General features: G+C 46.3%; 1 long non-coding RNA gene across 4 annotated transcripts in view; it reads right to left on the bottom strand.

Annotated features, from left to right (window-relative positions):
- Positions 1-26,201, bottom strand: part of LOC142071958 (uncharacterized) — a 478,941-nt gene that overhangs the window by 137,509 nt on the left and 315,231 nt on the right. The window contains exon 1 of one of the 4 annotated variants that reach the window (XR_012668238.1): positions 9,418-9,496. The exons of the other annotated variants lie outside the window; for them this stretch is intronic. This is a non-coding gene — a long non-coding RNA (uncharacterized LOC142071958). Of the gene's footprint in view, positions 1-9,417; positions 9,497-26,201 lie in introns of those variants that run through there. 4 annotated transcript variants of the gene reach the window in all.

Below are 26,201 nucleotides of genomic sequence, written 5' to 3'. Positions count from 1 at the left end.
AGGGAACGCTCCAGCACAGAAGATAGAGTGGATGGACTAACAGGGGTTTTCCATTTGGAACGGCTATTCTTTGCATTCGGCCTTAACTGGTCAGCATGAATGCTATGGAGTAATGTGAATGATACAATGCCTCTCCTTATACGTATGGATGGTGTTATTATGGCCACCATATACAGAGAGATAACAAAGGGTTTTCCAGCACAAGAGTATTAAAGGAAAACGTCTGGTGGGAGATGAATCCTCCATTGATTCAAAGGGGAGAATGACATAAGAAGGAAAGCATCTCTTCTAAAGCACCCATTTGTATGAAACACCTGAGACCAACACCTCCAAACCTGGGTGCCTGAAGTTAGGCTCCTAAACCTAGAGGGAGGCTTGGTTTCTACAGCTGCTGAGCCCCCACCCACTGCACTGAAATCAGTGGGAGCTGAAGATGCTTTGCTCCTCTGAAAATCAGACCATTTTTACTTAGGTGCCAAATATTGTTTTAGGAACCTGACTTCTGGCACATGGGTTTGATCATTCTGGCCCAAAGGAATATATGTAAAGTGATAGCTTCCAACGAGAGGCCACATTCAGTATAGTCCTAACCATAGCTCATGTGGTTTTACACGTTCAAGCCTTTGTTAGTGTTGACCAGGAGGTCTTGTTGGCTGTTCTTTTTTTACTCTGCATCCATCCCTTGCTTTTATTTTCACCTCTACTTTATGAGTCTAACAGGTGTAAAGCCTGTAGAAATCTCAGGCCACGATGTTTCTTGGGTTTAACAACCTCCTATAGACAATCCAGGAGTTCTTTTTCGTCTGTTCCTCTGATGTTCTCTCATCTCCGCTTTGGGAGAGAGACGGAAACTTTATCCATCATCTTTACCTGTCCTCCAATCCAGTTTTCCAACCACACCTCGGATTGAGCAGGGATTCTGCCTGCCTGAGGAAAGAGCTACAATTTAGTGCTAACAATCATCACCCACCTACCATCCAACCATACAAAGAAGCATTTCATTCTGTTTCCTTTTAGCTTCTCCTCTCTCATCCATGTGTCTTTGTATTTGGGAAACTGTCATGTCAAACCTCATTACTTTGTCACTACTCAGAAGAGTTTGGCTGCAACCTACTGTAGTTAATATTTTTATAGGAACAATGTGAGTTTTCCAATCAGCTCTATTTAATACTGATTGTGGGGTGAAAAATGTAACATCACATTCCTCTAAAAACCACAACACGTCCCCTCTTCTTATCACTATTACAGGACTCAGTACTGGGCAGTTGCTCATCTGGCCTGGTGGGCTTTCCTATGCAAGGTCCTATAGGGTGCAGTTATGGTGTGTCACAGGATATCCAAAACCATAGGCAGAGTTAGAAGGCAGTGCAGGCTGAGGTGCCTTCTTTGACATTTATATTATCATTTAGCATCTGTCTTACAGTCAATACCTAGAGGCCCCGCTCAGGATCAGGATCCCAGCCTCTAGGCACTGTACAGACACACACACCGTGCATCGCTGCAAGGCGCTAAAGATGGAAGCCTCAGGGGTCCCTTGGCAGAATGGCAGAGGGGAGGACAACAACCAACCAGACTAGATGCTGTAAGAAGAATGCATGAGGTAGGAGGAGAACCAGGACAGGGCAACATCACAAAAACCAAGGGAGTAGAAGACTTCTGCAATGAGAATGTGATTGACAACATCTGACGCAGCCTAGAAGTCAAGGAGGATAGGGATGGAGAGTGGTCCAGGAAAGGGTGAGAGCAGTTTGGTGGAGTGGAAAGGGCAGAAATCAGAACAGATGGGAGGGGGTGAGAAGCAGAATTGGAGGCAACAGCTGTAAATGGCCCATTCAATGAGCTTAGGGAGGAAGAGGATGGGCAGCATTGCAACCATCCACAGCAAACAAGTTTCATCTCTTCAAGCTTAAGTGCCTATTTCTATTCAGTGACAGATATTAGAAAGGAATCTGGCAATAAGGTAAAATCTAGTATAACTATATAATAAGAATAATAATTAACGAGCCCTTAAGCAGCACTATAGGTTTTCAAAGCCCTGCAAAACAGTCAAGAACTCACTAACCAGCATCCTGACCACCCATCTGGAAAACTTCTCTCTGAATAAGCACACACTGTAAATAAGCCCCAGGAATTAGAAGTTATTCGTGATGCAGACCCTGGATACCACTGAGCTCATGAACTAACAGCCCAGTCCTGGAATCTTTGATCAGGAAAAGCTCCAGAACAACCTGGGCCCTTGATTATAGTGACCATCCCCTGCCAGACCCACCTGGGCATCCCGCACTGCCAGGAATGAGAGATGAGTTACCAGACTGAGGGGTGTACGTGGCCCTGGGTCTGCAGAGGGAATGGACATTTACACAGAGATGCTGCTTTGCATATTTCCACCTGAGTGACAGTACGCAGCTGTTCAGAGCAGATATAAACATGTCACATGAGCACTTTGTGCTTCTGAGCTTTGTATCTGTCACTCTAGACATATCAGGATGATCTCCCAGACTCAGCTACTTTGGCTCCTCGTGCTCTGCATTCAAGGTAAGGACAACAAGAGAAGATTAGTTTAAAGGAAAGTCAAACATTTTTTAGGATTTAAATAGAAAGAACTTCCCTTTCCAGCTATCACTCCTAGCAGCAATTACAGTGTTAACAGATTTCAGAGGAACAGCCGTGTTAGTCTGTATTCGCAAAAAGAAAAGGAGTACTTGTGGCACCTTAGAGACTAACCAATTTATTTGAGCAGCTCATGCTCAAATAAATTGGTTAGTCTCTAAGGTGCCACAAGTACTCCTTTTCTTTTTAGTGTTAACAGAATGAGAGCTCCAGGTTAGACTCCTAGAGATGCAACTTTGTAGTGTGCCAAATATTCTGATGTTGGAGGATTTTTACATTTTTTTATTCCAAATTTATTCTCCAAACCAGATTCCAGTGGACAGACTGTGATGACTCAGACTCCAGAATCCCTGGCAGTGTCTCCAGGAGACAGAGTCACCATCAACTGCAAAGCCAGTTCCAGTGTTAGCAACTGGATGGCCTGGTACCAACAGAAATCAGGACAAGCTCCTAAGCTCCTTATCTACAGCGCTTCCACCCGCCCCTCTGGGGTCCCAGACCGCTTCAGTGGCAGTGGGTCTGGCACTGATTTCACATTCACAATCAGCAGGGTTGAAGCAGATGATGCTGGAGATTATTACTGCCAAAAGTACAACAGTGCCCCTCTCGCACAGTGATACAAACCAGCACAAAAACCTCCCTGCTGTTTAGTTTCAGACTCTCACTCAGTATTTCAGGTGCTTCCTGTGCAGCTTAATTGCGTGATTGCCTCTGCCGCCCTGCAGTGGGGTGGCTGGGTGTGTCAGACTTCGATCACCTCCTTCCACACTGAAGAACTTCCAGTCCTTTCAGGTGCTCACACCAGGGGTTCAACACTCTTTACTCAGCAATTGCTCCCTGCCCGCTAACATGGATTTGCTCTTATGGGTTGCATCCAACTTCCTACTGACAGGAGGTTACAATCCAAGCAACTTTCTACTGAGCTGACAAAATGGATGGATTTCTAAAGCATCCACACTGGAAAACTGCAACAGTCTAATTCAAAGAAACTGTTCTCAGAATAAAGGACACTATGTGATGCAGCCCCTTCAGTTCAGTTACTTTTGCTCATTACAACATCTGCTTCATAAATGGAACCATCCAAACATCTGCTACTCCTGCGTCAGCATCAGTAATGGTCAACCTTTGATGCTCTCTTAATGGCTATTAGGTGTCTGGGTGTTACCAGCTCAGCAACAGTAATAGATACAAAACCTCAGCCACGCGGAGGACGTTTATTTATGCCCAGGTGGTTTCCACCATGACCCCAGAGACAAGTTGCACTCCCAATATTTTACGGTCAAGCAGGGCCAATGCTGCAAAGGGCTGAGGGGCTCCTCTGAGGCACTGAGTGACTTCAGGGGCCGATCGAATCAAAGATTGCTGAGGGCTGTCTGCACCTCTCAGGAACTGCCAGGGAGCTGGGGGGCGATGAGGGGAAGAAAAGAGAGAGAGAGAGAGAGAGAGAGAGAAGGCATGGAAGGCTGTGTGGGTAGAAAGGGGACTAGAAAGTGAGCAGTGTGCATGGGGTGGATAATACAATGCTTGGGCTGGGCGTAGGGCTGTGTGACAGTGGAACAGAGAAGACACAAGGGGAAGAGACAGAAGGAAAAGGGAAGGACGAGAGAAACTAGCGGAAGAAGGAGATTTTGGAGTAAAAATAAGAAACAAATGTTACATTATGAAAAGTGACAGGATCAACGGGGTTAAATTCTATTTTAGTTTCACTGGCAATTGGTGTATTCCCATTTCCACCTCTTCACACACATCCATAGACTCACTTTGCAACAGGGATAGAAGTTAAAGAAATCATAGGACTGAATATCCCCCCTATTGCCAGCAGATGGCATCACACAAACGTGTCTCTCCTCCAGCAGAGACGGGACCATCTGAAATGCCCCACACAGAAAGCCGTGTAGCGTTACTGTTGGATGTGCTTTGCACTCACTGAACAAACGCAGACAGGAACCCTGCTCTGAAGAGCTGACAGTCCCCGATCCTGCTAACACTTTTATATGTCACTAATGTATGAGTATTGCCAACCACGAACATTCAGAAATCATGAGATTAAAAAACAAAACAAAAATCATTTCAGTGATTTCATTTGTCTTTTGGTTTGGAGCATGCTGGGCACACTTGGGTCAAGCTTTTCAGTGCAATCAGTGTGGCTCCAGGAGTTGGGAAGGCTTTAAATAAACCGTCACATGACATGGGAGTCCTAATTCAATTGTTAGAGTTGGCAACACCACTTTATGCATGCGTAAGGTCCCATTGAGTCCATCAGTATCCTATGCCTGGAATTCAATGGTTCTCCCCATGTACACATGGTACACATGCTTACAGGATAGGGGCCTAAAGCACTTGAACAACAAAGAGGAGACAACACAGGAAAGGGAAGGGGAAGGGGAAGGGGCAGGGTGACGGGGAGGATTATATGGTTACTTATGAGGCTAGTGCACGTGTCCCGTAGGTTGCGAGTTTCTTCTCGGTTAACACCAATTCCTTCCATGGAATTAGAATGATAGTGTATGGGGTCTTGAAGAAGTGGGGTTTGGACAAGGGACACAAAGGAAGAGACGTGGTGTTTGTTGTTGGGTGGGCAGGGAGATTTCGAGGCTGATGAGAGAGCCTGAATAAAGGGTAAAAGTGGGCAAGGAGGTGGTATAGATGCTGTCTCCATGCTTCTCCATGCTATCAGCTTGGGCAGAGCAAAGAGTCCAGAATCAGGAGCAAGAAGCCAACAGGAGATGGGTAAAGTGGCGGGGAGGGGGAATAAATGGCAGAGTTTGTAACACATTCATAAAGATATACACTCTCTGGAATAGTACAAACCAATCCATCCCCTATGACCCTGCTCCTCAGCAGGTATAAATCTCCATAGATCCACTGACATCAGGGCAGCTACACTGATTTACAGTAGCTGGAGCTCTGACTCCGTATCAGGGGCTGCGAGTAGATGCTTTGCTTATATGCAACCGCCTGACCCTTCCCTGCTGCTTGGAACCGTTATAAAGGTTTCACTTCACCCTTTGTGGTTTATTGACAACTTCTGGTCAGGACAGACACATGAAGATGATCTCACAGGCTCAGCTCATCTGCTCCTGTCTGCTCGGGATCCAGGGTAAGAATCAGCCCAAAATCTAGAAGATGCACAGCCTGGGTTTTCTGAATCACAACAGGAGAGTCCTTTGCTCTTATTTAGGTGCACGTTGGAATCCACTCAGTGTTTTTTCATTTAATCCAGAAAATACAATACAATACACACAAAAACTAAGGTGTGAAAACACTAGAGCGTCGATAGTTAATAATTTTGTTTGTATTTGTCTTTACATTCAGACTCCAGCGGGGACATTCTGCTGACTCGGACTCCAGAATCTGTGGCAGTTCCAGCATTATGGGCCTACAAACCTGGTACCAACAGAAACGAGGACAAGCTCCTGGGGTCCTATATACAGTGCCTCCACCTTGCTGCCTGGGGTCCCAGCCTAGTTCAGTGGCAGTCAGGCTGGGAGCAGTGTTGCTGATTACAGTATCACAATCAGCACCGTTCAATCTGAAGATGAAGCAGATTATCATTGTCAACATATTTATGGCACCCTTTTCACACAGTGATACAGGACAATACAAAATCCTCCCTGCTCTGGCTATCAGTTACGTTCATACAATGTAACAGCTGCTTGCTCCCACCTGTCTCCATATCAGGGCAGCTGCAGTGTGGGAACCATGGATTCATTCCTTATCCCCTCTCTATCAGCCACCCAGTCAGATCTGTTCACCCAGCACAGAACAAAGTCTAAGGGACATGTCTGTTCACCTCGAGCTGAAGAGACTCCTGGCCATGCCTTGTAGGTTCACCCAGGGTGACACATTGATGTATTTATTAATGACAGGTGTTCATTTCTTTGATGGCTCAGAGGGTTAATGAGATACTGAGAGGCTTACTGGAAAAATCAATGGACAAAACAACACAAACCTTTAGCCACACTGAGAGGTGACAACTCCCATTGCTGGTGAAATAAATCTCACACAACCAGCTCACCTCAGATTCCTGCCCTTCCTGCTCCTTGTGTGCTACCTAACCAGCATGAGAGCTCTCCACTGGCCTCATTCCAACCCTCCATCCTCTTACCTTGGCCACCTGCCTCCCCTGAGAGACCTGGGAGCTCAGCTCTCCCTCTTAGGCCTGGTGATCATACAGCTCCTGTTACCTGGGTTATCAGAACCCCCAAGAGGGGAAACTTATCTCTCACTCCAGGTGGTGTAAGGAATAAATCAACAGGAACTCAGCAATTCTGTCTGATCAAGGAGAAATGCAGGCACACTGGTGTGTTTGTAATCTCTTCACAGATGTGTATTTTATACTCAAAATTGCAGGAATAAGAGAGCAATCAGTTGTGTTGCTCACCACTGTGCAAGAGCTGGCTGGAAATCCCCATTAAAATCTTAGCCCTAAACAGCTGAGGGCTTGTCTACATGTGGACACTCAGGAAAATTAATCCAAATTAACTAAAGGTGAAGCAGCCAATTTAAAGTGGAGTAGGGAAATGGCAGTAAGCCCTGGTGGGGACACTCTCATTTGGAATTAAAGTGGCCTCAATTTGGTTTAGCTCAATTCCCCATATGACATCACGGAGACAGCAGTGTGCCTGGGGATTCCCCATTGGCTACAGACGTGCGTGGCTCTTTAAAGCTGGGCTCTCACTGCCGCTGGGATTCCCCCATGGCCCCTGCCCAGAGGTGTGTTGCAGCCCCTACAGCATCCTGAGCCACAGCTCACCACACAGCCTGGGTCAACTCAGCGGCTGCCTCTGTCCCCTGCTGCCCTTACAAATGCCACATCATTGGCCTGTCTGGTCACTGTAGTGCCAATGGAGTCCAGCCTGCCGCCATCCCTGCGCCCTGCTCGTTCTCACCGAGCCGGCTGTGAAACTAGTACAGCTGCTGCTGCCCTGGGTGCGGCTGGCCGGCCTGGTGCTGGCCGTGCTGACGGACCCGTGCCTCCGCCTCGTTGTCCCTGGCTCTCCGGGGGCAGAAACCAACTCCTCGCCCCGGGGGCAGACGCTCAGACCCTGCCACCCAAACACGCTCTGGCTGAGGGCAGCAAATACACCTGTCCCTCCCTCCGGCTCTGGACTGAGCTATGCACCCTCTTACCCATCCCCTAACTGTCCGTGCCAGGGTTGGAGATCACTGTGCTGTGGCGGGCAGGAATGCTTCCCCAAGATGAGGAGCTAGCTAGAAATCCTGTCCCCCATGGGCCTTCCACGCAGAGACTGGAAATCACTGCCCACTGGACTGTGGGAGATTCACACCCAGAGTGGCACGAGAGCAGGCAGGGCTGCTCATACTGCACTCCAGTGATTTTAGTCTCCCTCCGCTCACCAGCCCAGTCCCTGCAGATAGTGGGTTGTCAAGTCTCCAAGCTCCTGGGTACTTCAGTTCTTCAGACGTGACAAACCCAGTTCTCGCACTTCCCACAGTGTTGTTTCCAATTATCCCGAAAAGGAATTTCCTCAAGCCTTCTCCAAACAGGAAAGAAAACCAAACTGACCCTACTGCAGTGCTTTAGACAAACAAGACACACAAAATGCTTTCCTCCAATATGCTGATGTCATTTCCAAGCGTTATCTACATAAGGCTGCACCCTGGTCAGAACCATCATGGCATGAATGATCTGAGGTAGATGACACTTGCTAAATGAATCCACATATTAGAGGAAAACATTTGTGAAATGCTGCTAAGAAATTAATTCTCAAATCCCTATGTCTCAGCCTGTGACCCAGGGGCTGAAACAAGATGCCTTGTATCTCTCCTTCTGATTCCAATTCCCCTCATGCTCTTGGCAGTTATAAATATTACATTTTACACTTAGAGAGACAAGGTTGGTAAGATAAAACCTGTTATTGGACAAACTTCTATTTGGGAGAGAGACAAGCTTTCAAGATTACACAGAGCTCTTCCTCAGGTCTGCAAAAGGTAACTATCAAAGAAACGCAAACCTGATGACAGCCATTCAACACAAAAACAAGTGGAACCAACTACAACTAGTCCACAACCCACAGAACACCACATCTGGGAGAAACCATGGCACCAGTACCCACCAAATGAACACTGCACGACACCCAATTATCATCAATTTATCAAGACTACCCTACACTGGAGCTGAATCATCCATACTCTCTAAGAGACTAAACACATGCCCCACCACAGATACCTTTCTCAGACCTAAGGAAGAACTCGGTGTAGCTCGAAACCTTGTCTTTCTCACCAACAGTCGTTGGTCCAATAAGAGATATTACCTCACCCATCTTGTCTCTCCAATATCCTGGGACCCACCCAGCGACAACGACACTGCATACATTTTACATTTACCAGTTAATTGATCAGCACTGGACAGCTCCAACAGAGCAAAAGGATCTCACCGCCTCAGCTCCTCTGGTTGTTAGTGCTCAGGATCAAGGTAAAGAGGCAGAACAAGAGGATATTGGCTTGAACAAAGCAGATCTAGAAATGCTGCCGTATATTTTTTATGCTTCATCTCCATCCAGTGTCATCACTTTGGTATTATATATACACCTAGCTTAGACATTACTTTAATTTTATGTTAAATTAATAAAACTATGTAAAAACAACGTAAAAGCCTGGTGAGGAATGTAAGGAGACAGATGATAAAACAATACATCTTATTTTTATTTTCATATAGATCTAGCTCATCTTATTTTTCATCAAAACTCCAGTTAGGACTTTGTGATGACCAAGGCTCCAGAAGAAAGAGTCGCAATCAATTGCAAAGCCAGTGCAAGTGTGAGCACTTATATAATCTGGTACCTGCAGAAATCAGGACAGGCTCCCCTTCTTATTATTCTGGCTCTACCCTGCCCTTTGGGTCCCCAGCCTGGTTAAGGGGTAGTCAGTCAGGGAACGGTTACACTGATTTACAGTCTCATTATCAGTGTGGTGAAGCAGATGACGGAGATTATCATCAAGAAAGTGTCAGCTTCCCTCTCACAGCCCGTAGGAAAACCTCCCTGATCTCTTCAGTTCCTGTGATTCTAGAGGAACAGCTGCTTCCTGCAGAGACGTGCAGTGTCAGTACGGCTGTTTCAGTCCAGCTCACTGCTCTGTGTCTAGAACGATATGCAGAGAGCTTGACTCTGCTACAGCACAGCAAGAGACCCCTCTGCTGGCTGCTGGGCATGGCAAGGGTGGCTGCAAGCAAAAGCATAGTCCATGTGTGGTAGGAAACACTCCAGAATGGAGGATGGAGAGGACAGACTAATGAGGGTTTTCCATTTGGTTCTGCTATTGTTCTTTTCATTCAACCTTAACTGGTCAGCAGGAGTTCTACGGGGGGTAATGCCAACAATACGACGCTTCAGCGTAGATAGGTAGATGGTGTCGCTATTAACAGCATGTACAGAAATAAAATAAATGCACCTACTAAAGGAATCACTCAAATGGAAGATTAATTCTCCATTGCACTAGAGGGGAAAATTTCATAGGAACCTAAGTCATAAGAGGAAGACGTGTTTTCTAGCTTACCCATTCCTATTGAACACACTTAACCAACATTTGCATACCTAGGCTGTCTAAAGTTAGCCTACTACATCTATTTGGAAGCACCTAAAAAAGTGGCTTGATTTTCAGAAATGCTGAAATTCTACTAAAATCAATGGGGGATGAAGGTGCCCGACCCATCTGAAAATCAGGCCCTTTTTATTAAGGTGCCTAAATATGGATTTAGAATCCGGGTTTCAACATTTTCTCCCAAAGCAACACGTTAAAATAGTAGCCCCCAAGTGGAAGACGTGCTCAGTATAATCCTAACCATAGCTCCCGTGGTACCCTTTTACATTCAAGCCTTTGCTAATGTTGACCATGAGGTCTTGTTGGCACATTGGTAGACACAGGTAGAGACAGTGGGAGCTGTTCCTGAGCGGCTGAAATGACAATAGAAGCAAAAGACTTGGCCTTGTGTGGAAAAGAGACAGTTGAAGCTGAGGCCTTGTGAACTATTGAACTGTGAGCTGGAATTCTAAGAGGCCCTGTCACTCTTAATCGATCTAACAACAAGAAAAACATGACGTCTGCAGGAGAAGCCCCTTGGAGAACCGGGACATTCTAACACATCCTGAGACTGTGCTCAATGCTACTTTGTTTAGGAGGTTAATTTGTTTGGGTTAAAAAGACTATAGAAAATCTGGAAAGGAAAGTCAAGGTAGCTTTCCATGAAACAAAAAAGTGTATGATCCACAGTAACCCAAAAGAGGCAGGGTAGGGCTCTCTTTTGCTTTGTTTCCCACCCCCACCTTTTATCCTTTTCTTTATGGTCCACTCACATTATGGCTCTAATGGGTGGAAAGCCTATTCAAGCTCAGACCATGGTGTTTCTTGCGTTTAACAATCACACTTGAATGCTCCTGGAATTCTTTTTTGCCTGCTCCTCTGATGTTGGCTCCTCTACACTTTGCGAGAAAGAAGGAAACTTTATCCATCATCTCAACCTCTCCTCCAATCCAGCCTTCCATCTTGACCTCTGATGGACAAGGGTTACTGCTTGCCTGAGGAAAGAGCTACAATTTGGGCCTTCAATCTTTACCCACCTAGCAGCTAACTATACAATAGAGCATCTAATTCTTTGTTTCCTTTTCCTTTCTCCTCACTTCTATTTTATCTGTGTCTCTCTGTGTTTGGTTGTGGAAATGGTCTTGTCATTCATTCAACAAACTACTTCGTTACTACACGCAAAATAGTTTGACTGCCACCTTCTTTAGTTAATATTTAATAAAGGCTGATGGATGCTATAGAAAACTGTGTGATTGATACACAGATGGACTGAAGAAGGGAGTTTAGCGAGAAAAGCAGCTTTTATAGCTTGCAATTTTTCCTACATATTTAAGTTAAGAACAGAGAATGTTTACATCAAGTGTGTGGGGTGGAAGCCATTAAAATCTTAGACCAGGAAAGAGAACTTTGAGTTTAATTATATGGTTGGTTTTTTTTTTCCCATGAAAATATCTTGGTGGAAAATGTAATCTTGAAGAAAACCTATTTTTCAATTTTTTATAGAGTTTTCCAACTAGAAAAAGTTGGAAAACTGTAAGACAGTGTGTATAAGTGTGGGGAAACTACTTGCAGACACTTTATAATTTTTTCCCACCGTTCCCAGTTCGAAAAGAGTAACAGAGTGTGACAAGGGTTTTTAACCACTTACACAGTTTTTTCATCTTTTCCTCCTCCGTCTGTCCAGTGGGGAAAAAAGGTAAGAATTAAAAGAGAAAGAAAGCAGGTGGATGGAGGGAGTGGGGGGAGAAAAGGGGGAACAAAAGACAATTCAGAAACCAAGAATGAAAAAAAATCAAAGAATTACAATTTCCAAAATCCAAAACAAAATAACAACATTTTAATTAAAAAAATAAATGAATGTTTTCATTTAATTTCTAATTTCAAAACAAAATCACATGACCGGAAAGCCAACTTAATCTGATCAAAACATTTCAAAAGGGCATTTTTCCTGTGAAATATGTGAGTTTTCTAATGAGCTCTATTTAGTACTATCGGTGGGATGCAAAATGTAACAATTACTTCATAAACCATGACATGGGCCCCTTATCAGCACTCTGACAGGATTCAGTACTGGGCAGTTGCTCCTCTGACCCAGTGGGCTCTCTTATGCAGGGTTGAATTATGCTATGGCATACGGTATATGACTCCATTGGGGAGGTAATAAAGGCAAGTGAGGGCTGAGGCGCCTTCTGTGAATGACACCCACTGTAATGTGACTTAGTATTTAGCCTCCACTTAATACTCAGAGGCCCCACTCAGGATGGGGTTCCATCCTCTCGGCCCTGTGGAAACACACACCCCTTGTATAAGAATAGGACAATGAGAAAGCCTGCAGGTTGTGTTGGCAGAATGGGAGAGGGGAAGACAGTGACCAACCAAACTAGATGCTGTCAGAACAATAACTGAGACAGGAGGAGAACCAGGACAGGGTGACAGCATGAGCAACAAAGAAGCAGAAGACTTTGATGTGTGTGTGTGTGTGTGTGTGTGTGTGTATAAGAGAGAGAGAGAGAGCGTGTATGTGTGTGATCAACAATGTCAGATGTAGCCAAGAAGTCAAGAAGAATGGGCGTGGAGCCTGGGCCAGGAAGTTTTGGTGGAGTTGAAAAGGTGGAAAGCAGATCTGATGGGGGTGGAGGAGAGGAATTGGAGGAAACAGCTGTAAATGGCCCATTCAATGAGCTTAGGAAGGAAGGGCATGGGCAGTACTGCAACCAACCAAGATTTAACTCTTCAAATTAATTCTCTATGTATATTCAGTGACAGATGTTACCATGGAATCTGGCAATAATATCATGAAAACAACAATATTGAGCCCTCAAACAGATCTGTAATTTTTCAAAGCACTGTGAAGAGATGAACTAATTAACTAACTTCCTAACAACCCACACAGGAAACTGCTCTTTGAATGAACACCGGGATCTAAATAAGCCATAGCCATTAGATGTGACTAGTGACAAAGACACTGGATACTGCTGAGCTTAGGAACTAACTGAGCACAGTCCTGGACTCCTTCATCAGGAAAATCTACAGAACACTCTGGGCCCATTGATTAGAGAGACCATCCTCTCGCCGACCCATCTGGGCGTCCCTCACTGCAAGGAATAGGAGATGCATTACCAGACTGAGGGGTGTACGTGGCCCTGGGTCTGCAGAGGGAATGGACATTTGCACAGAGACGCCGCTTTGCATATTTCCACCCGAGTGACAGTTCCCAGCTACTCAGAGCAGATATAAATATGCCTCCTTCACACTTTGTGCTTCTGAGCTTGGTGTTTGTCACTCGAGACATATCAAGATGATCACACAGACTCTGCTACTCTGGCTCCTCGTCCTCTGCATTCAGGGTAACAACAACAACAGGGGAAATTAGTTTAAAATAAAGTTATAATATTTTACCAGGCTGCAAATAATCAGAATTTCCTTTTCAAGCAATCATTCCCAATGGCATTTACAATGTTATAGAAGGAGGGACACAAGATTGTCACTACAGCTTTGTAGTTAGTTAAAAATTACAAAGTTTGAGTCATTTTAAATTTCTTTTAACTGTTTTTCTCCCATCCAGACTCCAGTGGGCAGATTGTGCTGACTCAGACTCCAGAATCCCTGGCAGTGTCTCCAGGAGACAGAGTCACCATCAACTGCAAAGCCAGTTCCAGTGTTAGCTACATGGCCTGGTACCAACAGAAATCAGGGCAGGCTCCTAAGCTCCTTATCTACAGCACTTCCACCCGTCCCTCTGGGATCCCAGATCGGTTCAGTGGCAGTGGGTCTGGCACAGACTTCACTTTTACAATCAGCCGGGTGGAGGCGGATGATGCTGGAGATTATTACTGCCAGCAGTATGGCAGCTCCCCTCTCACACAGTGATACACACCAGCACAAAAACCTCCCTGCTCTGTGTCGTTTCAGACTCTCCCTCACAGTACTTCAGCTGCTTCCTGTGCAGTTTCCTGGTGTTGGTGCTTCTACTGCCCTGCAGTGGGACTCCTGGGTGTGTCAGACTTACGTCCCCTCCCTCCTCACTCCAGAATTTCTAGTTCTTTCAGGTGCTCCCTCCCGCCCTGTGGTTCAGCACTCTTTACTCAGCAATTGCTCCCCAACCACCAACATGGATTTGCTCTTATGTGCTGCATCCAACTTCCTACTGACAGCAGTTTGGAATCCGAGCACCTTTGTACTGAGCCGAGAAAACGGACAGAGAACTGTTCTCCAGCTTTATAAAGCACCCACAGTGACCACTGCAGGAGACTAATCCAAACATGTCAGACTAAAAGCTCCTGTAGGATTCAGCTGCTTATCTAGCAAAGCACAGTCACTGATGCAGCTCCCCTTTCCCAGCACAAACCCCTCCACAGGGTTGGGACTCGCTGATACTGGCTGTCCTGGCAAAAATGGAATCCAGAATTCCTCACCAGCGCCCCCAGAGCAGGGTTACATCACACGGTGGTAAAAACAGCCGAGCCATTTGTACACTGCAGCTTCCAGCAGTGCCGCCATCGCTGGATGAATTCTGGGTCCCGGTGTTGCCAGCATAGGTGAAGTCAGTGGGGATATGGGTGCTAGGGCAGCAGGGGGAGGAACACACCCATCGCTATACCTGAGCTCTGGTCCATCTAAGCTAATATCACTCTCCAACAGTGGCCGACCCTGCTGCTTCAGATACAAGAAACACTTCAGTAGCAGTTAGGGGATAACCAGGCTGCACGGAAAGTTTCTTCTCCTATTCCTTACAAGAGCAGTTCTTTCCAAGGCATCCTCCCCTCCACAGCCAAGACGAAATGTGACCAAAATCATTACTGCGGGAAGCACGATGAACTCAGGCTCTATATCACCCCCTCCCACACCACCTCGTGGATTATAAGATTGTAACTGATACTCACAATCAGCCATGCAAAGATGCATATTGAAATATTTCCATTCTCTGCATTGCTCACAGTATTGATGATCTCTAGGTATTGATTTAATTGTAAGGTTTTCATACATTCAGACTCCGGGGGCAGATTGTAATGATTCACACTCCAGGATTCCTGGCAGTGTCTCTCCAGTGAGGCTACAGCCGTTTCAGTGGAAGTGGATAGAGAACTGATTTCACCCTCACAATCAACAGTGTTGAAGCTCAAGATACTGTTGTCAGCCAGGCTTCCACCTCCCTCTCAGTGATACAGATCAACACAAACCTTGCCTGGGCTGCTCTGTAGCTTTGCTCATGAAAACATCTTCCCCGACACAAAATCCGCTACTCCTGCAGCAGGGTCAATGAGTGTCAGCCCCAGAGAGGTAACTAAAGGCTTTTGCCGCCTTCTCTGAATCACCACTAGGAGGAGGAGAGTCTAACAATTCAGAGCACAGAGCTAAATCCTTGGGCGGCGGGGTGGGGAGTTCAGTTAAGTGACAGTGCGGCACATTTGACACAATGGTTGGTAAAGAAGAAATTGGTGCAGGAAGGGAAGACGAGCTCTTTGTGGATGACCAGAAGCAACACTGGATTGCAGAATAGAGTCCATGAACACTGAGCCACCATGCTGCTCCCAGACAGCAGGCATCCTAGGGAAAGCAAGGAGGGGTGAAGAAGGGGATGGGGAAGAGGGAAAGAAAAGCCAGGAGAAGAGGAGGGAAGGGCAGCTTTACATTTCACTTGGGTCTCCAGAGGCAGAGCAGCAGATATCCAAGCTCCACAGAAGGACATTTCACTCTGAGCGCATCCAGGTGGTTTCCTGTCGTTTTGTTTACGCTTCCTTTCAGCCTATAAACATGAGGGGGCAGAGTCTGTGCTGTGGTTCCTGAGAGATGCGGCCCACGGGGAGGGGGAAAAGTTAAGATTCTGCCCACGCCTGGGCTACTTCAGCACCCAGTGTAAGTTAGAGCAGCCCCTGGGTCTGCTTTAATTTGCAGCTACCACCCCAGAGCCACAATAGCTCCCAGCTGCAATGCCAGTCTCTGCAGCCTTGAAACAGTTGTTTAAAAGAGACTGTTGACACTGTTCCGTCTTGTGTAAATAATTAAATATTCATTGGCCCAGAGAGAGAGACTGGTTAGGGCACAACCTGGAACAGGGGAGACCCAAGTTCAAGGTCCTGCTCCAATGCCTCTTTAATTAGTTACACAAAGTGGACAGCTCCAAGGAGAGAGTTAGGGACACCTCCCCCACAATACCCGATAGCTTGGTGCTCAGGGAGCTCACCTGAGCTTTCGTTTCCTATTGCCCAAGGCCCTACTTCAAATCAGGCAGAGAAGGGATTTCAAAAGAGGTCTCCCACATCCCAGGTGAGTGTCTTAACTACAGGGTTCTTGATATTACAGAGTGAGCCGTCACTCCGACTCTCTCCGGCTTTTCAGGAGAAAGTCTGACCTGGCTGAGGTGCCCAAATCCAGGAATGGGTGCTGACAGCTGTGAATTGCAAGCAGAGATGGGCACCTCCTGCCAGCACAGATTTAGGTGTCTAACTACCTTTGAGGGGCAGGGCTGAGGCCCACCCCTTTCCTCATCATTTCCTACTGGCTAGCTTAGGCCGCTCACTGGGCCGGATTCTGTGACCCATCCTTAAGCACCTAAATCTTGCCCCCAGGCCTGCTATAGGAAGCCAGGTGTCGAATGCAGGGCTGGGGATTCCACCGGACGGCACAGAGTCTGATTGTCACAGGTTCTGAGCACCCTCTGCATCTCTTCACTTGTATCTGAGAGGCAGGTGCTCAGTACATCTGATATGAGGCTGTAATTTAGCACTTTTATAGTGATTATTCCTCACAATGTCACCATCGTGGGGGTCTCCTCCGATGGGGAGGCCAGCCATTCGGGATCACTGCTGTGTCTGAGAAGGGCAAGGGGCCCTGAAGGAAGTGACATCTGAAGAGTGTCCATATGAAGAGGGGTAAAATGAAGGCTCATGCCTAGACACGGGCAGCACAGCCCAAGGGAATAACTGGGGGAGATATGTCAGATATGCTAAGATACATGGATGATCTGCAGAGACTTCGGTGTACGTTCACATGGCAATCTTGGAAACACAAAACATAATTGTAACAAGAGAGGAGCAGGAAATAAATCAAATAGGAACATTTCATAACTCTATTGAAACTGAAGGGCAGTAAATTTACAGGCAAGCGCCCCTTGTTATTCTGGCTCTATCCTGCCCTATACTGAGGGGTGTACGTGGCCCTGTGTCTGCAGAGGGAATGGACATTTATACAGAGATGCTGCTTTGCATATTTCCACCTGAGTGACAGTTCTCAGCTGTTCAAAGCAGATATAAACATGCCTCCTGCACACTTTGTGCTTCTGAGCTTGGTGTTTGTCACTCGAGACATATCAAGATGATCACACAGACTCTGCTACTCTGGCTCCTCGTCCTCTGCATTCAGGGTAACAACAACAACAGGGGAAATTAGTTTAAAATAAAGTGATAATATTTTACTAGGCTGCAAATGCTCAGAATTTCCTTTTCAAGCAATCATTCCCAATGGCATTTACAATGTTATAGAAGGAGGGATACAAGATAGTCACTTTTAGATGCAGCTTTGTAGTTAGTTAAAAATTACAAGGTTTGAGTCATTTTATATTTCTTTTTCTTTTTACTGTTTTTCTCCCATCCAGACTCCAGCGGGCAGATTGTGCTGACTCAGACTCCAGAATCCCTGGCAGTGTCTCCAGGAGACAGAGTCACCATCAACTGCAAAGCCAGTTCCAGTGTTAGTAGCCTCATGGCCTGGTACCAACAGAAATCAGGACAGGCTCCTAAGCTCCTTATCTACAGCGCTTCCAGCCGTCCCTCTGGGATCCCAGACCGGTTCAGTGGCAGTGGGTCTGGCACAGACTTCACTTTTACAATCAGCCGGGTGGAAGCGGATGATGCTGGAGATTATTACTGCCAGCAGGTTAGCAGCTCCCCTCTCACACAGTGATACAGACCAGCACAAAAACCTCCCTGTTCTCTGCAGCATGAGATGCAGTTCCTGTTTGTGGACGATAATACTCTCTGCCTTTCAAGTGTTCTGTCAAATGTGAAAGAAGAGGGTGACTTATTACATCTCGGAACATACAGTAAAAAAGAGAACTCCAAAAGACCACATGAGTTTGCCCCATCACACAGATATTCAATGCACAGAGACCTGAAGTTAATTATAGTTTTCACTGCTTTATCTTCACTCTTGAATCCCAGTGCATCAGACACACATCAAGACAAATTGCTCCAAACAGGTGTTACACCTTGTAACTTTCTTAATTGAGTGGCTCCTTTGTATATCGAACAGAATTACTTCTAATACTGAGAATTAGTTGCAAACCAGAATCCCATTTCCATGGGAAATTGCAAAGTTTCCTGCATAAGAAAAGTTCCAAAATTTATTCTGGAAAAATCAAAATGACTTTTTGTTTCACTAGGATTAAAACGTTTCAGTTCAACGTTAGCAACTCAACTTTTTCGGTGTAATATAAAAGTCAAAATGATAAAAATCAAAACAAAACATTTCATCCCTATCAAAACAAAATTGTTTTGATAATGTTCTGCAGAAAATTTTGACACAGATACACGTCTAGAGAATGTTACCATTTCATCCAATCAACAGTTGCTGACAAAACTGTCCCAGCAGAAAAATGGGAACCAACCACTTCTCACATAAATACATTTCCAATATGGCCGCAGAGTTTTCTTTCATTTCCATAGATCCTCAATGACATCCCATTGAGAAGGTCTTAGAAATCTGGGGATTTTTAATGGCTGTGATCAATCAGGTGCCTGTTTGTTTGTAGAGTACAGTAAGACTTTGTGGTTGAGATTCTCAAAGGCCTGTGTGGGAGCAAATCCCCAATGCACATGAACCCTGAGGCACAAGCAGGTAATAGGCAGATACAGGATTTTTGGAGTGACTGGATAGATGCAGGGTGTGTCCTCCAGTGGGCAGGGCATTGGAGTGGCCAAACAGAGGGGTGCTCACCCCCTGTTTCAGAATGGCATGGGATATGCACACACTCCGACTGGGTCTGGCTTGCACAGGGCAGCAGGAGCCAACCAAGAAGATGTTTAGTCAGCTTCCCTGTGGCTTCCGGTTGGCCATACCCACCCAAAAGAGGCAGCAACTGGAAAGGGTGAAGGAGGGGATTTGGAACAATGTCTGGTGGAGTCTGTGGGTTGTTGGCACATTTGGTGAAAGGAAAGGGAGGCTAGCATGGGAAGAGGGCGATGTGTCAGTTAGGGGGGTCACTATGGGGGCCAACAATCCAGTATCAAGTGTGCACCTGGGTGCTTTAATGGGGCTGAGCCTTTGGGAGGGAGAACTATGGGGGACATGTAATATGGGGGTCTTTATCTGTTAGCATTCCCTTGCAACAGACGCTGGAGTTACACCAACCTAGCTCCCTCCCCTGCTTATGCTGCCACACCTGACTCTGCATTGCCCAGTCCTCGTTAAGACCCGACTCTTCTGGGACAGGTGCTTGATAGGTTCTGTCCCCTTTAAGGATAACAGGGAGGTGGGAGTTCCATGGCTCTAGCAGGGACCAAACAGCCCTTGTTCTCCTGGAGATTATTATTGTCAGCAGTATACCAGCTACCCTCTCTCAGTGACTACTCCAAACACCTCTCCACTCTTTGTTTTTCTCACTCGAGTGTAACAGATGCTTCCTGTAGACAGCATCACTGTAACTATGGTACTGGAACCAGAGGCACTGATAACCTTCCAGTGCTGGGGGCACCTAACCACTTGTGAGCATTTACAACTAAACGAGGAGGCGGCTGGCAGCAGGTAGCAACACATCCCCTGGGATCCAGCAGGGAGAGCCGAGGGCAAAGATGCTTTAAGGTAGGAAAGGATGGAGGAAGACCAAAGTAGCACGAAATAGGAAGGCCCCAGGGAGAGAGACTGGAAGAGTTTGGAGGAGGATCTGGAGGAAGGAAATGATGGATCGGGGGAGAAAGGAAATCCAAACCCCAGCTGCCTGGGATATAAACCTACACCAGTGTGTTTCATGCCAAACTACAGGGCAAAGGTACCCATGACCCCCCAGCTACCCCCACTACAACCAATGGACCTACAACTGATACACCAAAACACAGCAAGTGCAGGACCAGGTAATTGCAGGACAGCATGCTGTACCTATAATGACCATGTAATGGATAAGGTACACTACCCTGTCCCAGAGCAACAAAATCAACACCCCTACAGAGCACAGCTACCCAGGAAAGCTCTGCTTCTAATGGGCACGTGCAAATCATTCCATGTTTGTGTGGACATAAGCAGAAAACACTCGCCTTCCTTATTCTTTTGCATGAAGGGCTGACACCATCACTGACCGACCCCTGGTTGATGGGGAGGAGTTAGGCCTCTGCACTAACCTAGCACCTTCCGCCTTTGGATCCCAAAGCACTTTACAAACACTGATCAGTGATATCCCAGCACCCCCTGGGCGCACGCCCAGTGAGCATCACCCTCCCCACTTTACACTGAGGGAAGATGAGGCACAGGGAGATTTAGGGCCCCACTCCACTGCCATTGAAATCAATGGGAGTTTTGCCTCTGACATCAATGGGAGCAGGACGGGGCTTATAGGGTCATATCCTGCAGTCCTTGCTCACGTAGATCATTCCATACATTTCAATGGGAACTGAGAGCACAATGACTAGGCCAAGGTCACACATCAAGGCTGTGGCAGAGCCAGACCAGGACCCACATGTTCTGTGCCTCAGCTACCAGACCAATGATTGTGAACATCTTGTATTCTATGACCATTGTCCAAAGATGCAAATGTCAATCACATATTAATAAACAACATTGCTCACTATCAATGACCATTTATCTTTCTTTCTTTATACTGTATAATTAATCCAGGCTCCAATGGGCAGGTCACTATGACTTAATCTCCAGAAGCCCTCTGTGTCTCCAGGAGAAAAAGTCCCCATCAGATATACAGCCAGGTCTAGCCTTAGCAGCTCCTGTGTATCCTGGTAGCAACAGAAATCTGGACAAGCTCCTAAGCTTCTCACCTATTTTGGCTCCTCCTATCTACACTGCAATTAGACACCCGCAGGTAGCCCATGCCAGTTGACTTGGGCTTGCAGTAAGGGGCTGTAGACATTCAGGTTTGGGCTGCAGCCCGAGCTCTGGGACCCTCCTGCCTCACAGGGTGCTAAAGCTTGAGCTCCAGCCAAGCCCGAAGGTCTAGACCACAATTAAACAGCCCCTTTGCTCAAGCCCTGTGAGCTCTGGTCAGGTGGCCCGGGCCAGCCTTGGGTTTTAACAGCAGTACAGACAGACCCTCAGTGTCCAGACACTCACTGCAACACCAGGCTCCTTCTCTCCCCTTTGCTTTCCACCATTAACATACAATTCACCAAACATTTTCCTTGGGAAACCCAGGTCCCTCTGCTCTAACGGGAGCACAGAAACCGCCCAATGGCCTGGGACAAAACCCATCCCACCTCCAGTTCTGACTGACCAATGGGATCAGGGTGCTGTTCGGCTGGGTCTTACCAACTCAGAGAGAGTTACAAATACCAAACCTCAGCCATCTGGGTCACGTTATTTTATTGCTATGTGGTTCTCACCATGACACATTGGTTGTGCCCCCAGTATCCTGGGACTAAGCAGGGCCAGTTCTGCCAGGCCCTGAGAAGATCCTATGAGGCTCTGAGTGATTTCAGCTCCCACTGGAGTCAAAGAGAATTGAGGGCTCTCAGCACTTCTCAGGAGCTGCCGGGCACCTTGTGGGAAGGGGTCCTGAGAGAGAGACCGAGAGAGAGAGGCGGGAAGCGTCTATATGGAAGGCTGTGAGTGCTGAAATGGAATGGGAACGTGAACAGTGTGCATGGAATGGATAATAGGGTGAATGGCTTGGGGTCAGGATTGTGTGACGGAGAGAAGAGACAAGGAGAAGAGATGGAAGGGAAGGGGAAGAAGGAGGGAAACCTGGAAAGGGAGGAAAATTCGGAATAGAAAAATGGAACAAATGTCGTGTTATGTAAAATGTAAAAGTCTATTTTAGTTTCACTGGTGATTCTTGTATCTCCATTTCCAACTCCTCAGACATACTTACTGCGGGGGAAATCTTGGCCCCACTGAAGTCAGAGGCAAAACCTCCGCTGACTTCAAATGGGCCAAGAATCACCCTCTGTGATTCTTTGGAGTCAGCCCATGTTTTGCATGCAAACAGACTGTGCTTCTTCATAGCGGGGTGTGGGGAGGGGGAGCTGGGTGGCAGAGCGCACAGCCAGAGTTGGGGGGAAATTTGCTACTAAAAAATAAGAGCAAAGCACATGACATGAGAAGGCCGTGGACACATTCTTCCTAATGTTATTTTGAAGGTTAGCTGTGATGGATTTTCCCCAATATACGTTTAACACCAAGGAAAATTCTGCAAAGAGTACAAGAAATCAATGTGCTCATGAGATACACTTTTGCTGGATCTAATGAAGAACATGGATCAAAGGGGCTGTAAAACTATTCATTGATGTTGTATCTACAGAAATACAATGAAGCATTTTAAAATAAACATTCAAACAGTCCAAGGAGTAAAACAGATGAACAAAAAAATCAAGTGCCACAGAAGGGGGAAAATAAAATACAATGTAAGCTAAGTGAACTAACATCTTTCGGCCAGCACATTTCTGTTTACCAGAATTAAAGCTACTTCATTAACCACTAACTGAGTGAATCTTCACAGAAGAGACTGTGAGATGACCTGTTTGTACTACTTATTGTTTCTGCTTAACCATACCCTTTTGTGATTGTGAAATGATCTTATATGTCTTTAGATGTGTATATCCATCCTCCTATCAAAACAGAATATTGGCAAACTAAATCATTGCGCTGAATATCCCCTGGACTGCCACCAGGTGGCATCACACAAATGTTTCACTAATCCAGCAAAAGACGTAGACAGCTCAAATTCTGACCACAGACAGCAGTGTATTAGTATTCTTAGGTGTGGGTGGCACTTCTCAGCACAAATGCAGATAGCTTTTGACCCTGAAGAGCTTACAGGCCGTGTCTCTGATCCTGCAAACAATTATGCAGGTGAGGAACTGTAGCAGGATGTATACTGGATCTCCAAACGTTCAAAACTCATGTGATTCTCTCTAAAAATCATGAGATTTTTAAAAAGTAATAAAATTTGAGGGGGGTTTTCATTTGCCTTCCCGGCTGGGGACATTCAGGGTCAAACCTGTCTCTGAAACCAGTAGGGCTGGAAATTTAATTATTAAAAAAACCCAACAACAAAAAACAGGGACTCTCCCTTAACACGACATGAGTATAAAACTGAAAATTTGCACAAGTGTTTACTGGACCAGGGTCTAAGAGACCACCAGCACAAGAGGGGATAACAAGGGGATGGAATAGGGAAGGGGCAGGACAATGGAGAGGATTATGTGGTTACTTGGGAAGCTAGTGAATGTGTCCTGGTGGTTACTAGTTTCTTTCTTGGTTAATATAAAATGCTCCAGTGGAATTCGAGAGATAGTATATGGGGATTTGAAGAAGGGACATTGAGGAGGAGGAGGAGTGGGGTTGAGGGGGAGTTCCAGGCTGATGTGGCAGCCTGTATAAAGGAGCAGAAGTGGGTGTGGAGGTACCTATGGAGGTGGGTGATCCGCCTGGACACACACCTCCTTCTAACTGGCTCTGGCTCTCAGAGGACATAAACCAACCGCAACCTTGGGAGCAGACACTCAGACCCAGGCACCCAAACTCTCTTGGCTGAGGGCAGCAAACTTGCCTGTCCCTCTCTCCAGCCATGAGCTAAGGGACACAGCCTCCTGCCCATCTCCTGTGCGTGGCAGAGTTTGAGATAACCATGCTGTGGCTGGTCAGGTAGGTGCCCCATGCTGAAGAGCTAGCTAGAAACCCTGTCTCTTGATAAGCCCTTCCACAGAGAGACTGGAAGTCACCACCGGTTGGGCTGTGGGAGAGCCAAACCCAGAGTGATACGATAGCAGGCAGGGCTGCTCCCAGCCACTCCAGAGATTCTCGTCTCCCTCTGGTCATCAGCCTGACCTCTGCAGCTAGGGGGGTTCAAAGTCTCCAAGCTCCTGGACGTTTTAAGTTCTGCAGACATACAAACCCAGTTCTTTTTCTGTTCAACTTCTCAGCAACGTCAGCTCCAAACATCCCAAAGGAGCATCTGCTCAAGGTTTCTACAAACAGGAGCGAAAACCAGACTGATCCCAGTGAAGTACATACATGGACACACACGTTTTCCTCCACCACATTCATTCCTCTCACAAGTGTCATCTGTCTGGTGCTGAACTTTGGTCCCAACCATCCTGGAAGGAATGCTGTGACGTAGATGACACTTGGTAAACGAATTCCCATGCGGGAGGAAAACATATGGGAGATGCTGCTAAGAAATCCATTCTCAGCTCCCCAGGACTGAGCCTGTGACACATGGACTGAGGTGAGATGCTTTGCACAGTTCCCTCCAATTCAAATTCCCCTGCTCCTCTCTGCTGTTACAAATATTTTGTTTTACTCTGTACGGTTAATGGATCAGCACTGGACAGCTTCAAGGTAGCCAGATGATCTCACAGGCTCAGTTCAGCTGGTTGCTAATACTCTGGATCCAGGGTAAGGAGCAGACAAGATGATATTGACCTAAAAAAACAGATCTACAAATGTCACCGTGTATATTTTATGCTTTATATCCAGCCAGTGGCATCACTTGGGTATTTACATGCAACTTAGAAACTATTCCCTTCTTATGTTAAATTAAGAAAACAACATAAACAATCTAACAATGTGAAAAAGCATGGAGATGTGTCTAATTAGACACAATTAAAACAAAACTCTTATTTTTATTTTCCGATGTATGTAGTTACTGATTTTTGCATAGTTCAGTCAGAGTCCAGCCAGGATATTGCAATAACTCGTTCTCCAGAATCCTTATTAGTGTCTCCAGGAGAAAGTCATGATCAGCTGCCCAAACCAGTTCAAGCTCTAGCAATTACTTAGCTCAGTGCTGACAGAAATCAGGGCAAGCTCCTAACTTTCTTATTTATTCTGGCTCTGCCCTCCTCTCTGGGGTCCCAGGCCAGTGCAGGGCCCAGTTCAGGAGCAGCTACACTGATTACACCCACACTGTTAGTGCAGCTGAAGCAGATAATGCTGGAGATTATTATTGTCAACAAACTGTCAGCTTCCCTCTCACGTGTACAGCCCTGAAACAAAACCTCCCTGTGCTCTGCAGTGCCTGTTTGAATAGTGGAACGGTTGTTCCGCGCAGACAAACTCAGTGTCAATGTGACTGCCGCCTTCCTGCCAACTGCTCACACCATGCTAAGAACCTGCTCTGTGTCTGGAACAAGATGTAGAGGGTTAGAAACCCCCTGCACCAGCTGCTGTGAATGCACAGGGAGGCTGCAACCAAGAAGGTAGCACATCTGCTGTAGGGAACGCTCCAGCACAGAAGATAGAGTGGATGGACTAACAGGGGTTTTCCATTTGGAACGGCTATTCTTTGCATTCGGCCTTAACTGGTCAGCATGAATGCTATGGAGTAATGTGAATGATACAATGCCTCTCCTTATACGTATGGATGGTGTTATTATGGCCACCATATACAGAGAGATAACAAAGGGTTTTCCAGCACAAGAGTATTAAAGGAAAACGTCTGGTGGGAGATGAATCCTCCATTGATTCAAAGGGGAGAATGACATAAGAAGGAAAGCATCTCTTCTAAAGCACCCATTTGTATGAAACACCTGAGACCAACACCTCCAAACCTGGGTGCCTGAAGTTAGGCTCCTAAACCTAGAGGGAGGCTTGGTTTCTACAGCTGCTGAGCCCCCACCCACTGCACTGAAATCAGTGGGAGCTGAAGATGCTTTGCTCCTCTGAAAATCAGACCATTTTTACTTAGGTGCCAAATATTGTTTTAGGAACCTGACTTCTGGCACATGGGTTTGATCATTCTGGCCCAAAGGAATATATGTAAAGTGATAGCTTCCAACGAGAGGCCACATTCAGTATAGTCCTAACCATAGCTCATGTGGTTTTACACGTTCAAGCCTTTGTTAGTGTTGACCAGGAGGTCTTGTTGGCTGTTCTTTTTTTACTCT

Source organism: Caretta caretta, chromosome 4, assembly GCF_965140235.1.
Source record: "Caretta caretta isolate rCarCar2 chromosome 4, rCarCar1.hap1, whole genome shotgun sequence".
Classification (NCBI taxonomy): Eukaryota; Metazoa; Chordata; order Testudines; family Cheloniidae; genus Caretta; species Caretta caretta.
Note: the sequence above shows the minus strand (reverse complement) of the source record. Positions and strands in the feature narration are given on the sequence as shown.